The sequence below is a fragment of the Pholis gunnellus genome (assembly GCF_910591455.1).
Source record: "Pholis gunnellus genome assembly, chromosome: 21".
Taxonomy (NCBI): Eukaryota; Metazoa; Chordata; class Actinopteri; order Perciformes; family Pholidae; genus Pholis; species Pholis gunnellus.
The window spans coordinates 12,000,404-12,012,631 of NC_136548.1; positions in this window are offsets into that span (position 1 = coordinate 12,000,404).

A 12,228-nucleotide genomic window follows, 5' to 3' on the forward strand; every position below is an offset into this window, starting at 1 on the left:
ACCAGACTACAAAACAAAAACACTTTTTTTCACATAAGCCAATGTTGCCAAATGTTAAACACAAGCAGCTGTTTGAATAAAATGATTTAAAATGGATTGTAAACCAAGTATGACAAGTAAAGAATTTGTGTTGAGTTCCAATACCATCAGTTGAAGTATAATCACTGAATTAAAGAATGTATTTGCCTTTGAATGTTCAGTATTATTCAATTCTGTAAACTCCATTGCCGCATTATCAGTATACCCTGTCTGCACATGGTAGGTCTTTGTATGTCATGCCATGGAATGTCAATCCTGTCTAGTAAGCCTAAATATACTTGTATGTGATCAAAACTCCAGGTTTAGTGATTGTACTAATTTAAGCAATTTTAATTCAGATATTCAAAGAAATGTCTCGTTAAATCATTTCTATAAACGTGCTCCTCTGTGATGTCATGCTAGCGGCCGAGCTTTCTGGATTCTGGGATTCCCAGCGGCGTCTTTCCGCCATCATCAGCGTCGTTCAGTAATAAGCCAGCGGGCAAAGGTGATCCTAGTGCTGATCTCCTCAGGCACATTGTTCCTATAAGCTTAATGGTCCTGAGACTTTTAACACACTTGACCTTCAGCATAGACTTTGGAATGATGGAAAGGGTCTCGGTCTTATTCACACATGAAGCGACCCTGCTTTTATCAAATCAAATATTTATTCTAAAGAGAAACTGATACAGATTAGCTTCATACCGCATATCTGTTTCTGGGCAAGCCATCCTGCACTGTTAATCCAGTTTATGAAGAGATTACTTACTGTATTTTTTCCCACTGTGTGAAGTTACTGGTTTCATGGTAGCTAATTCCAATAAAATTTTATTTTAAGATTGAAGCTTCCAGTAGATGCTGAGACTAACAGGATTCTGAATTGGCTTTTTTGAGAGCAGTTAAAACACTTTATGTTTAAAAGTGTATGAAAATGTGCCAGCGGCTAAGTAGCTGTTGATATTAGATAAAAAAAAGTTAGGACTAAATGTATTAAGGAGCTCTTTTGTGAATTTAGCAGGATAGCATAGTGGTCAGTTAGAGGATCTTATATGAGATAAGCCAAAGGCGCATTCAGTTCAAACCAGCTCAACAGCTGAATGCTCTGAAGTTACTGATAGCAGGGCAGCCGGAGAGAGAGCAGGGACCATATAGGCAGTTTGAAAAATAAAAAAGATAAAACCCAAAAGTACTCGAGCAAGGTTTAAATTATATCATGAATTCAGGGGGAATTAAACTGGAATAGTATATTTCACACAAAAAATGATTTGCAGTAAATAAAATCACCGCTTTATTGTATCAATCGTGTTTAATTCAAATTAAACAGATTATAAATCTTAGTTATGGATAAAAGAGCAGTGACACGGATTGCTGCACTCTGTTGATGCCACTTAATGCCCTTCAGGTAAGGTCTGGAGATTGCCAATGCTCTCTGTCACTCGAAGCCAGACATGGATGTGCACACACACACACACACACACACATACGTACACACATACACACACCCTTGTAAGAACACTCAAGTTTGATTGATGAGGAAATAGATGGCAAATTGCAGTGTCCATCCTGATGGATGACATCATTTGGCCCAATGTGCTGATCACGTATGCCAAACCAGAGTTGGGCGCCCTCCCTTCCTCCACTCCCTTTTGCCTACAATTGATCAGTGGGAGTTTTGTCCACCAGACTCCTTTGAATTTAATGCATGAGGAGGGAGAGCGGTTGACGCGGCTCTTTACTGCCTGTCCCAGTCCCTCGGCCCCCTCCCTCCTTTCCACTCCCCCATCTATCTTTATCTAGAGGGGTCCAAGCCATGACAGATCCAGTAGCACTCTGTTTGTTTACCCTCATACATAGACAATCACTCTGTGTTAAATGGCCCTTCTGCTTTTAGATGGATTATTGTTTACACAAGTTCAATTATAGGGGGTGTTAAATGGAGACTTATTGAAGGGGCGACTAAGAAAGATGGGCAGTGATTGTCAGTCCTTGATATTTTCTAGTCGGTGTTTGTTCTCATCATCAAACTAAAGCAAACATTGTCGAGCCTTTCATTTATAGCCACCTTGTTTGCCAAGGAATTTTGTAAAAGCCTGTTCAAACAATGAGTGTCTACATTAGAGGCAAATATTCCAATTGATTTGTAACAGCCTTGACTTTTCTTTCTCACAAGACGATGAGATAAACCTTATAATGTGTAAATAAACCTGGAGAAGGCCTCTGACTGGAGTGAGAGGGGTTGTCACATCCATTGGCACAGGAGAGCTATGCATATTCCTCAATCAAAATACCTACACGTGTAAAACATCTTTGCCAGGCCTTGTTCTCCCAGAGGGTTATTTTGTGGAAGCCATCCAAGCGCCACCTCATATTCCAATGGAATGACAGGTGAGGAAGAGTTGGAGGAGGAGGAGGAGGAGGGAGGTTGGGGGTGGAGATGTCTTGATTGATGGGCCGATGGCACGCGGTGGCGGCTGAGTTTATGAGCCAGAGCAAATCTGAATATTGAGAATTCGGCCATCGTGTCACACTCGCCATATTAAGAATTATTTGACAATGCATTATGTTGGAGATCTGTCACGCAAAAAAGATGAGCATGCCCTCCCCTGTGGCTGAAATTACAACCTGCGGTGCAGTGAGGAGTGGCTCCCCGCCCCACTTTGGGAATTCTCTGTGGACAGCTTTGACACGGGGGCCCATCGACAGGGGCCCTCCTCACTTACTCAGAGTTAGTGACTGCCAAAACGAACGATAAAGAACATCAGTATGCATGGATTCCACTGTCGTCAGATTTGTACTGTATTGTTTGCATGCATTTCTTTCCTTCATATGTGACAGCAGAAAAACTGAGCACGGCATGTCAATTCAAGCCGATGTTTCCACACCTCTTTCCAGTCCAGCGCTTTACTGATCCATGGAAACTATTTGGCTTAAACATGCCACCCCATCCCCAGGTTATTTTACACTGCGCACGACATGGTGCTAACAAATGGCTTCCACCTGAGCTTACTGGATCAGGGTGGTCCTTCTTGGCTCTCCACGGCCGCTAATCTTAGCTCTCTGAGCAGCATGTGATCATTTTTTGCCCATAAAGGACGCTTCATCTGGTTACAAGAGGCCCGGCTGAACTGCTGTAATGTGACTGATATACAAGTGATCGTTGACTGCCGCGATTGTGTGGATATCTCATTACAAGGTGTCATCCTCTTTCATATTTGGACATTTTAATGAGAGAAATGAACACCCAAGGCTGTTTTCCTGTGTTCTTTGTTCGCTAGATGCACACATGAAAAATAAAAAACAAATCTCCTGAGCTTCACAACACTTCAGCTTGTTTTTTTCTCCAGCGTTTAGCTTGTTGTGGCAAAATGACAATCAAGAGTGCGCTGTAATCTGACATTCATTTAGATGTGGGCCGTGGTCCTCCAAATGGTGAAGGAAACAAATCATTGGCCCTTTAATAATAATCAATGCCTGATCCCCCCCCCCCCCCCCCGCCCTCTTCTTTTCCCCGTGCATCATCTGGTGTGTTGACTGTGTGTGTGCGTGTATATGGTATGGTGTGTGGTGTTTCTAGGTGTACTCTGTGAGCCATGTTTTTTCCTCTGGGGGTCTCTTTGGCTGACCCCCCGACCCCTCTTTCTCTGAGGACAGCCAGCTAAGAACCAAGCAACATATCAAAGAGTGGGGGGGCACAGCCAGGCCACTGGGTTTCTGGCAAAATCATCTCAATAAATAAATATCACAAGACACCGCTGGAGGGAAAAGCTTTGATGTGGGGGGGTTGAGCCCCATTCTCTCTTTTCTCTCTCACTCTTTCTCAACTTTAATACAGACGCTTCTACTCTAGTGTCTTCACTCACCGCCAAACCCTCACCACTTGCTCTGACAAAATGGCTCATGTGTGCTCCTGTATACACATCTCAGCAGCGCCAAACGTTCAGGGGCTTGTAGTTTTCCTCTCGGAGGAGGTGAGAGTTGGAGAAGCACAGTTTTGTTATCAATATATCCAGGACGCTGGATTGGTTACGAGTAGCTGGCGCCAAGTGAGTTGGAGAAAAAGCCTTTTATTTTCTTCCACCGTGTCGAGATGCTATGGAGAAAAACAAGTCCTCACACTTTGAAAAGATATTTACCAATGTCTGTTGCAGTTCAGTTTTAATTGTACAAGGTAAGAAGGGATTATGGTGCAAAAGTTCCCTGTTAATTGTCCTTTGATTCCTTAATACTACATGTCAGGGCCCTGACATGTACTGTGAGTCAATGAGAAGTAAGGGAAATTTATATCCATGTATATCCACAAATTATTTCTACAGAATAGTCTTTTTCCGTCTCATTTTCCACTTAGGCTTTATCAGCGTTCAGTCTTACACTAATCGAGTCATCATCCATATAAATTAACTGTAATCTGCTCTTGCATTTAACAAGACAGTCTGGAGTCAAGTCATCTGGGAACGTTTTCAGTCCTGGGAAAGCTAATAGTTGAAGAAATGTCCTGATGTAAGCGTCCCAAATTTGTTCAAGGAAATTGCAACACTTCTGCCGGCTGTTGCCTCAGTCTGTCACTAGACAGAGATGCTTTTTTTATGGGGCGACCCTTAGGGATGAATCACAATGTCTACTTTATGGACAAATAAATACACACAGTGGACAGTGTAAGCTATTATGTTTTTCCCTTGCAGAATTGCCTCATGCCTGTGTCTGCGAACACTGAACTTGAGAGCATGGAAAATAGCTGAGTACCCTAAAACATATGCGGCGCTCTTTCCAGCAAAAGATGTGAAAACACTGGAACGTCAAACGCTTTCTGCAGTGTGAATGGCCAAACACAAAGCTGACAGCAGCATTGTCGGGTATTTGGAGTGATCTAAAATGAATATACAGCAGTATAACGTGATGTTGTACCGGTCAGTACACTGGTTTTTCCTCTCCTTTTTTTTGCATTTCTGTAAGGATCATTTGTCCTCAGAAAAACATATCGCTTAATGTAGCTGTTGAAAAAAAAAATGTAAAAGTGTAGATCATAGTAAAAACTCAGAAATGTTTGTTTTTGTCAGCGTTTCTCTTGTATAATTCAAATAAATGACTTTAAATAAATTAATAAATGCATATGCAGGGTATGTCAAATTGATCTATCTCTCTATTAGTAGGCAGGGCAATAATTCAATATAGTTATTTATCCAGTTTGAGTTGAATTGTATCATGATGGTGTGATCATATTTTGTCACCATTTTACTAAATCCATGTCCAAATTAATGTTTGCAAATTGAAACCCACCAAATTATTGTTTGCACGTGTAATGGATTTGTCTGATCGTATTACTGCTGCTCACAATTCACTGCATTCAATTGATTCTGCATACATTTCCCTTATTAATATACAAATATACAAATATAAATATTCTTAATATTCTTATCTTGATAACAATGTTAAACACAAACAGTATGTTTATAGTATTCTATCTAACCTAATTTCAATTGAAGGACTAAATAAAGACAAATCTCTTAATTAGTTTTCAGGTTGGTCTTCACTATGACAACTTTCCAAGCACAACCCTCACATCACTGTTTCCTGACACTGGAAAATCTTTGTCTAATGGTGCAACATGAATAAAAGACAACATGATAACATGAGAACCCGATAACAGCGGATGGAGGAGGTGAGGGTGGATTGCCCGGAGGGTGAAATGCAGGTACATTAAGCTCAGAAATTGGTCAATAATGCTCTCCTCTCACTATTGAGAGGCAACTGAGTGGAATGTGGATTTGAGTGTGTGTGTGTGTTCTAATACGCTGAGCAGTGGGGGGGTTAAACTGCGTGTCTCTGGGGAGCACGTTATTGACTGTTGACCAGCCCAAATTAATTTTCAACAAGCCTCTTCAGGGGAACAATGGAGATGGATTATTGTTGCAAAGGGAGGGCCTCATGTGCTTTACTCCAATGTACACTAAGTGGATGACTGGCCTCTTAATATGCCTCGACCTCGGTTGAACTACTTCTTTTGTTATCGATTGTTGTCTTGTTAACACTTGTTGTTGCAATTGTGAGCCGTGCACGTCCGCTTTGCATTTGAACATGGAGGTGTGTTAACAAAAAAAGAGCTTTCGTTATCTTCTTTCCACCAAATTTCTGTTTTTGCAATGACGCTGAGTGCAGTCATTATTTCCAAAGTCTCGTCCTCATATGGATTTAAATGTGCCTGTGTAGTTGATGTGCCTCAGCTGAGGAAGTCAAGCAGCTGAGTTAAACAAGAGGCCTCATTGTTAATTTGAGCATCCTGGCTTATTAGTTTGGTTTTGATCTATCGGAGGCGGCTGGGTGTCATCCCATCGCTTGTTTTCCCTCTCCCACTTTGAATGGTACAAGTGACAAAAGGCCTCCCACACACAGTAGCTGGCGCAGTGTGATCACTGCACGCTGAGACACAGGGAGGTGTCAGCACTAATCTCCTTTAAAATGGCTCTCTTGTCTTACATGCGATGCTCACAGCATATCCTCAGCACTGTAATTGTGTCTACTCGATGAGACTTGCCGTCCCACTTTTGCTTCATACAGTGAGCGCGCGCCACTGAAGTTTTGATACATTGCACTTGACTGAAGAGTTGAAAATCAGTGAAATGTTTTTACCTGCTATTCTCAGCCACATCAGTGTGTCTTGTGCTTTCTAATCTCCCATCACTAAAAGAGGTAATAAGAAGTAATATGCAGTACAAAAACACGATCTGCTCCCATTGTCAGCCTTGGGATGAAACCATCTTGTAAAGCATATATTCAGAGAAAAAGCGATTGTTGAATTTCACAAGGGCGTAGGAATATTTATTGTTGAATGATTTAAGAATTTATTTTCAGGACTACTCAAGTTTTTCTTTCTTTTCAGCTAAAAAGAGGAAGAGTGCCACAACTTTAAATTGATTACACTGAGGTTTTACATCCAGGTCTGCACCCAGTGCATTAATACTTTACTCTCTTTATGTCACTGATGAGTTGTCACACACAGATGTATCTACTGCAGTCTTTTTTCCTCCTCAAATTCAAAAGCAAGTGGTTCTCTGTAAGGCCACTCTTTTCATGTTTACTTATGCGTTATTTGAAAGAGAAACTACAGCACGTTTGGATTTTTGTGCTTACAATATAATCTAATTTGAGTTTAATTTACTGCACATTGTTAAACCACGGTGCAGCTTTCTTAGCCAATGTTCTGTCTCAAAGGAGCTACTTGGTTACATGTGAAAACATTTTGATAACAAGATATTTGGTCTTTGAAATGCCTTCATGTCCCCTTGGCCTCTCAGTGTCAGCTTCCTCTGTGTTATTACACATGGAGAGCGGGGTCAGCTCAATAGCATCGCCTCTCATGCAGAACGAAAACTATTAAAGAGAGGACAATGCAAGCCACTCCATTAATTGAATACAAACAGAGGTTCAGAGGTGCAGCCATTTTGGATATTGGAATTGTCTACTCTTAATCCCTAAGCAGCGAGCGGGGTTGGTGGTTCTCTGCAGTATTCTGTAAATATGAGAGGCACACAGCTGAGGTAGTTTTCCCAAGGTCACAGCTCGTGATGATGATGAGGAGCAGAGCTGACTTGATGCATCTGGACTTCATTATAGGAGGCTGGAACACGCACTGCTATCATTCCTGCTATCTGCTGAGGGAGATGGAAGACAGCCGCAGAATCCAACTTAGCAGGGGTTGTCTCCCATCGTTCCTCATGTTTCGGGGGTTCGCCTTCCATCTTCCTCTCATTTTCCCTTTTGTTATTCGACTAACTTCATCTTTATCTCTACGTCTGCCTCTGAAGTGCTGTGTGTTTATGCAAAATCCATGTTTGGCATACTTGTCGAGACTGAAGTGAAGATTGAAGTACTCGTCAGTGCTTTAACTTCAAGTCTGCCTTACTTGGATGATTCCCCCCCACACCCCCGTTTCCCCCTTTCACTTTGCTGAGAAAGTTTTCGCTTCCTCTCCCATGCCTCGCTGATGCCCCGGAAAAGTCAGAGCTAAGTCAGAGCTCTCCCCGTCTCGCCCCCAGGACAGAGAGCACCTAGCCACATGCCTTGTAGGCTCGCCAGGAGCTCATCGCCTCTGAACTGACTGATTGCCACTCAGAAAAGAAGAAAAAAAAAACTCCCACACCGTTGCCATTCTGCCATTTGCTGCCGTGTGCGCAAACATGGAGCACATCAATAGAGCATATTCACTTAACCCCCTCTCCTCACCCTCATCAAGCCATACACCCCATTTCCCGAATGCCCCCCATCCGCTGCTGTTCCTCCTCCTCCTTCCTCCTCCCTATCTACCCAGCCTGCCTCTCTCTTTGCCCATTGTAAATTTCGCAGATGGAATCAAACAGACTCATGTTCGTTGGCGTGTCAGAAGCAGTGCACTGGACTGTGTAACTAAGAGGGAAAATCAATGCAGCCCTAAGTGGGAGATCAAACTCAATATGTAGGTTTGGATTGAGCCATAGTGTCTTCATTGATATCTATCATTCATATCAAGAAACAACAGGGATCCATTATTGATATCTAGCAGCTAAAGTTACATCACCTTGAGAGTTCCGAAGGTGAAAAACAACATAGCACAACTGGGTGGTTTTTATTTCTTTATTTCTTTCTGTTTCACGCTAGTGAGATGTCACTTCAAACACAACCCGACCAAGGAATGTTATTATGCTGAGAGAATGTCAGCCAGTTACAATAGGCTGCTTAATGAGGTAGTGTGGCAAACTTTCAGGCAGGCCATAATATGAATTATTTGTCATTGGCTCTCTCTCCCTGTGTGTGTGTGTGTGTGTGTGTCTTTGGAAAGGGCCCAGTGTAAAGCGGGATGAAGGCAGGCCTTGATGGAGAGATGTGGCACTAGCCTGGGGGCTCGCTCCACTGTGAGGGTAGTTAGCTCGCTGCACACCGCCATCATTAGGGACTAGGGCACTTGTGCTGGGAAGGTGACACACAAGCCTACATTCAGACAGCAGCACATACACATAACACCTGTATATATGCAGCACCTCTCCTTACTCACTCTCTTAGTCTTGGCCTCTCAAGTTATTTTTGTTCTGTCATCACTACCAAGTCCCCAAATAAAGCACTTTTTAGTTGAGATGCAGATGAGGCTGTTGTCATATTGACAGTAAATACATTTGAATGTGATCAGACTGTAAGTAAACGTAACGGTATATTTCTGTAGATCATTGATAGGGTGACCTTACGGTCAGTGACCTCCTGGTGACTTGTGAAAGTTTCTGGCTTTCCAAATGTATTTTCAGTCCCATCTTCTCTGCATGGCTGGTTCATTATGTCATAATGTACTATGACATTTTCTGTGATATTTGTGTGACAAGCTGTACTATGACATTTCATATGACGTTTGTATGGCATACTATTCCATGACTTTTGTATGATTTTTTTCAACTTACTAAACTATGACTTTTTGACTTTGTTTTTTGACATAATATACTGTAACATTTTTGACACAGTAAACTATATGTGACTTTAATATGACTTTTTTCGACATACTATACTATGATTTTTGAACACTTTTTTTGACATACAATACTATGACTTTTGGATGAATCTTTTGAACATACTATACTATGGCTTTTATTGAAATGCTATACTTTGACTTGTATTGGAACCACTATACTTTGACTTTTTTCTGACTTTTTTCAACATACTATACTATGACTTTTGTATGAAATTTTTAAACATACAATATGATTAATTTTTTATGACTTTTTCCAACATATTATAAATGACTTTTTTCTACATTATTAATTTAAATTAAACATATTTAAATGAAACATATTGCAGAATCTTTCTACCTAAGAGCTTCCGCACTGAGAAGGTGTTTCCTCAGTTGGACTGTATAACGGTCCGCTTCTTCCCAGATGTCATCCATTGAAGCCGCATATCTGCAAGTGTGTGATGAATAAAAGTATCTGTCTTAACATGTAACCCGTCTGACAGTTAAAGTAGAAAGCATTAAACAATAATGTACTTTTAATAGAATTTATAGATGCAGCATCGCGTTAGTTCATGCAGGACACAGAGGTCTTACGCCCCCCAGCTGTAACCAGCTAACAGCCAGCTGATGGAATCATTGTTTCTAATCAGTCACACACCAATCACAGCCCACTTTCACCTCAAGGCGGTCCATTTAAATACGACTCTCTCCTCACTGATCCTTTCTACACCAATGCTGTTACAGACCGTGCTGCAGGCAAAGCTTTGCCTCCTCCACCCCCGGCTTGAGTTCATCTCGCACAGGATTGGTTGTAATGGTATTCAAAGTACTTTGGGCTCATTCCTGTATACCCGGGGGGTTTATGCACGGTGCTCCCTGTTTTGGCTTGATAGCTGCTTGGCTAATCCAGGGAGCATTTTATTAAGGACGGAGCCGCCAGCTCCAAGTATAACTGTATTTCCATTTGTTGCAATAAATGGATACATATCTATGTTCCTGACTGAATTATATATATAGTTAGCATTAATGCTACTGAAGCTGAAAAAAGGCTCTCCATGTTGTTGTCTGAATTGCTGAAAGTTTCTCTGATGGAATGACCCTTCACTCTCTGTTGCTTATCCCTCTCCTCTGTGTACTCAAACGCTGCTTTCATTGTCCCTCTTTTCACAATCTATTGTAGTGCAATACACACAATATGGCCATAATAGGTCCAAAATAGTTCTGATTAAAGATGGCCTTGTTACTGGCACGCCACAGGATAGTCCTCAAGGGAAAGTATTGTGCACCAAAAACGTAGCAAAATGTCCCTTGTGTGGTAGCCCTTAGTTATTGCTTAGATAAAAGAGACTCTTTCATATTGGAGGAAAGAGAAAATCTCTCAAAATGCCCACCTTTCATGTTCATCATTTTCTTCTTCAAGGTTAGAGGACAATTGTTACTGAATAAAGAGTGGGCTGATTTTTTTCCAAAATTAGTTTTTTCACTCATTAGTATGTATTGAAATCGCTAAAAATGTTATTTTTAGCATCAAAACTAATGAGAATAAGTCACCACTAATAATTCTAAAGGCTAAACGATTTCCCTTTACAGGCTCCTGCCAGCCAAGAGTTCTTTTATGTGTTTACTCAAGAGCTAATTAAGAGCTAGATTTGTTTTTTCTTTTCAACCCAAACAGATCAAATAGAAACGTATTGCAAACATGTAGCAACAGATAATCCTGAATGTAATTCCGTTTACAAAAAAAACCCAAATTGGCCAGATCCTGCACTTTGTGCGTCAGTTTGTTGGCTGTGAGTCTGATCATGTAGGCTGTACTCGATTTCCTAAAAGCACTTTCTAAAATAATTCCCAAAGGCCTTTTACCTCCTCCATGGCTCTCTGATTAAACTTCTTTTTTTCACACCACTGTTTGAGAAAACAACACATACTTGGAAACACTCAGGCCTTGCTTTACTCTATGTTTTTTTTTTACTATCACCCCTTTGTTGATCTCCTCCTTCTCACCCTCTTCTCCAAAGTGCAAACTTATAATAAGTATTGACATGACCTAAGAATCTTTCAACTCTGTGTTTTTTTTCCCCGACAATCCTGCAAAAAAAATCAATTGACCCCCCCCCAAGTTCATCCTTGGACACATAAGTTCAATGTTGAGATCATACGGTCAAGAGCAGCACAAACAGGGCACTGGCTCAGTATTCCAATTCTCAAACAATTACTGAAGTGCTTTTTGAACCGATGAATGTTGTTGGCCGAGCAATGGTCCTCTTTAGCGAGCAGCGTATCAAAGGGCAGGAGGAGTGAATCAAGATGTTCTCCTCCCTGATGAGGGTCACAGCAGAGTCTCAATGCATCGGAGTTGGGTTTTAATGTGTTCTTTTGAACTATCCGCGCAATTCAGGCCCTGACGGTTTTTTTTTTGCTTCAAGAGCGTTTTCGAGAACTCCTTTTCACAAAAATGCGCAGCCAAAATAAACAGCACCATCGAAAAACTCGCCTGCACACAGAAACCAAACAGTAACCCTCTATCCTCTTATCTTTTAAATTCACAATAAACCTAATTGGGGTGAAGAGAGGAATGTCATCATGAAGGACAACGTACATCTGTGAACATGAAGCTGTTGTGAAAATATGTGGCATTTTTCATCTTCAGCAAAGGAGGTTGTAGCTGTTGATGCTATACGCTGCGGCCATTCCTTCAACCTTTCAATTCAGTTCTACTACCGTGATCAGGGTCAGGGGTATACATC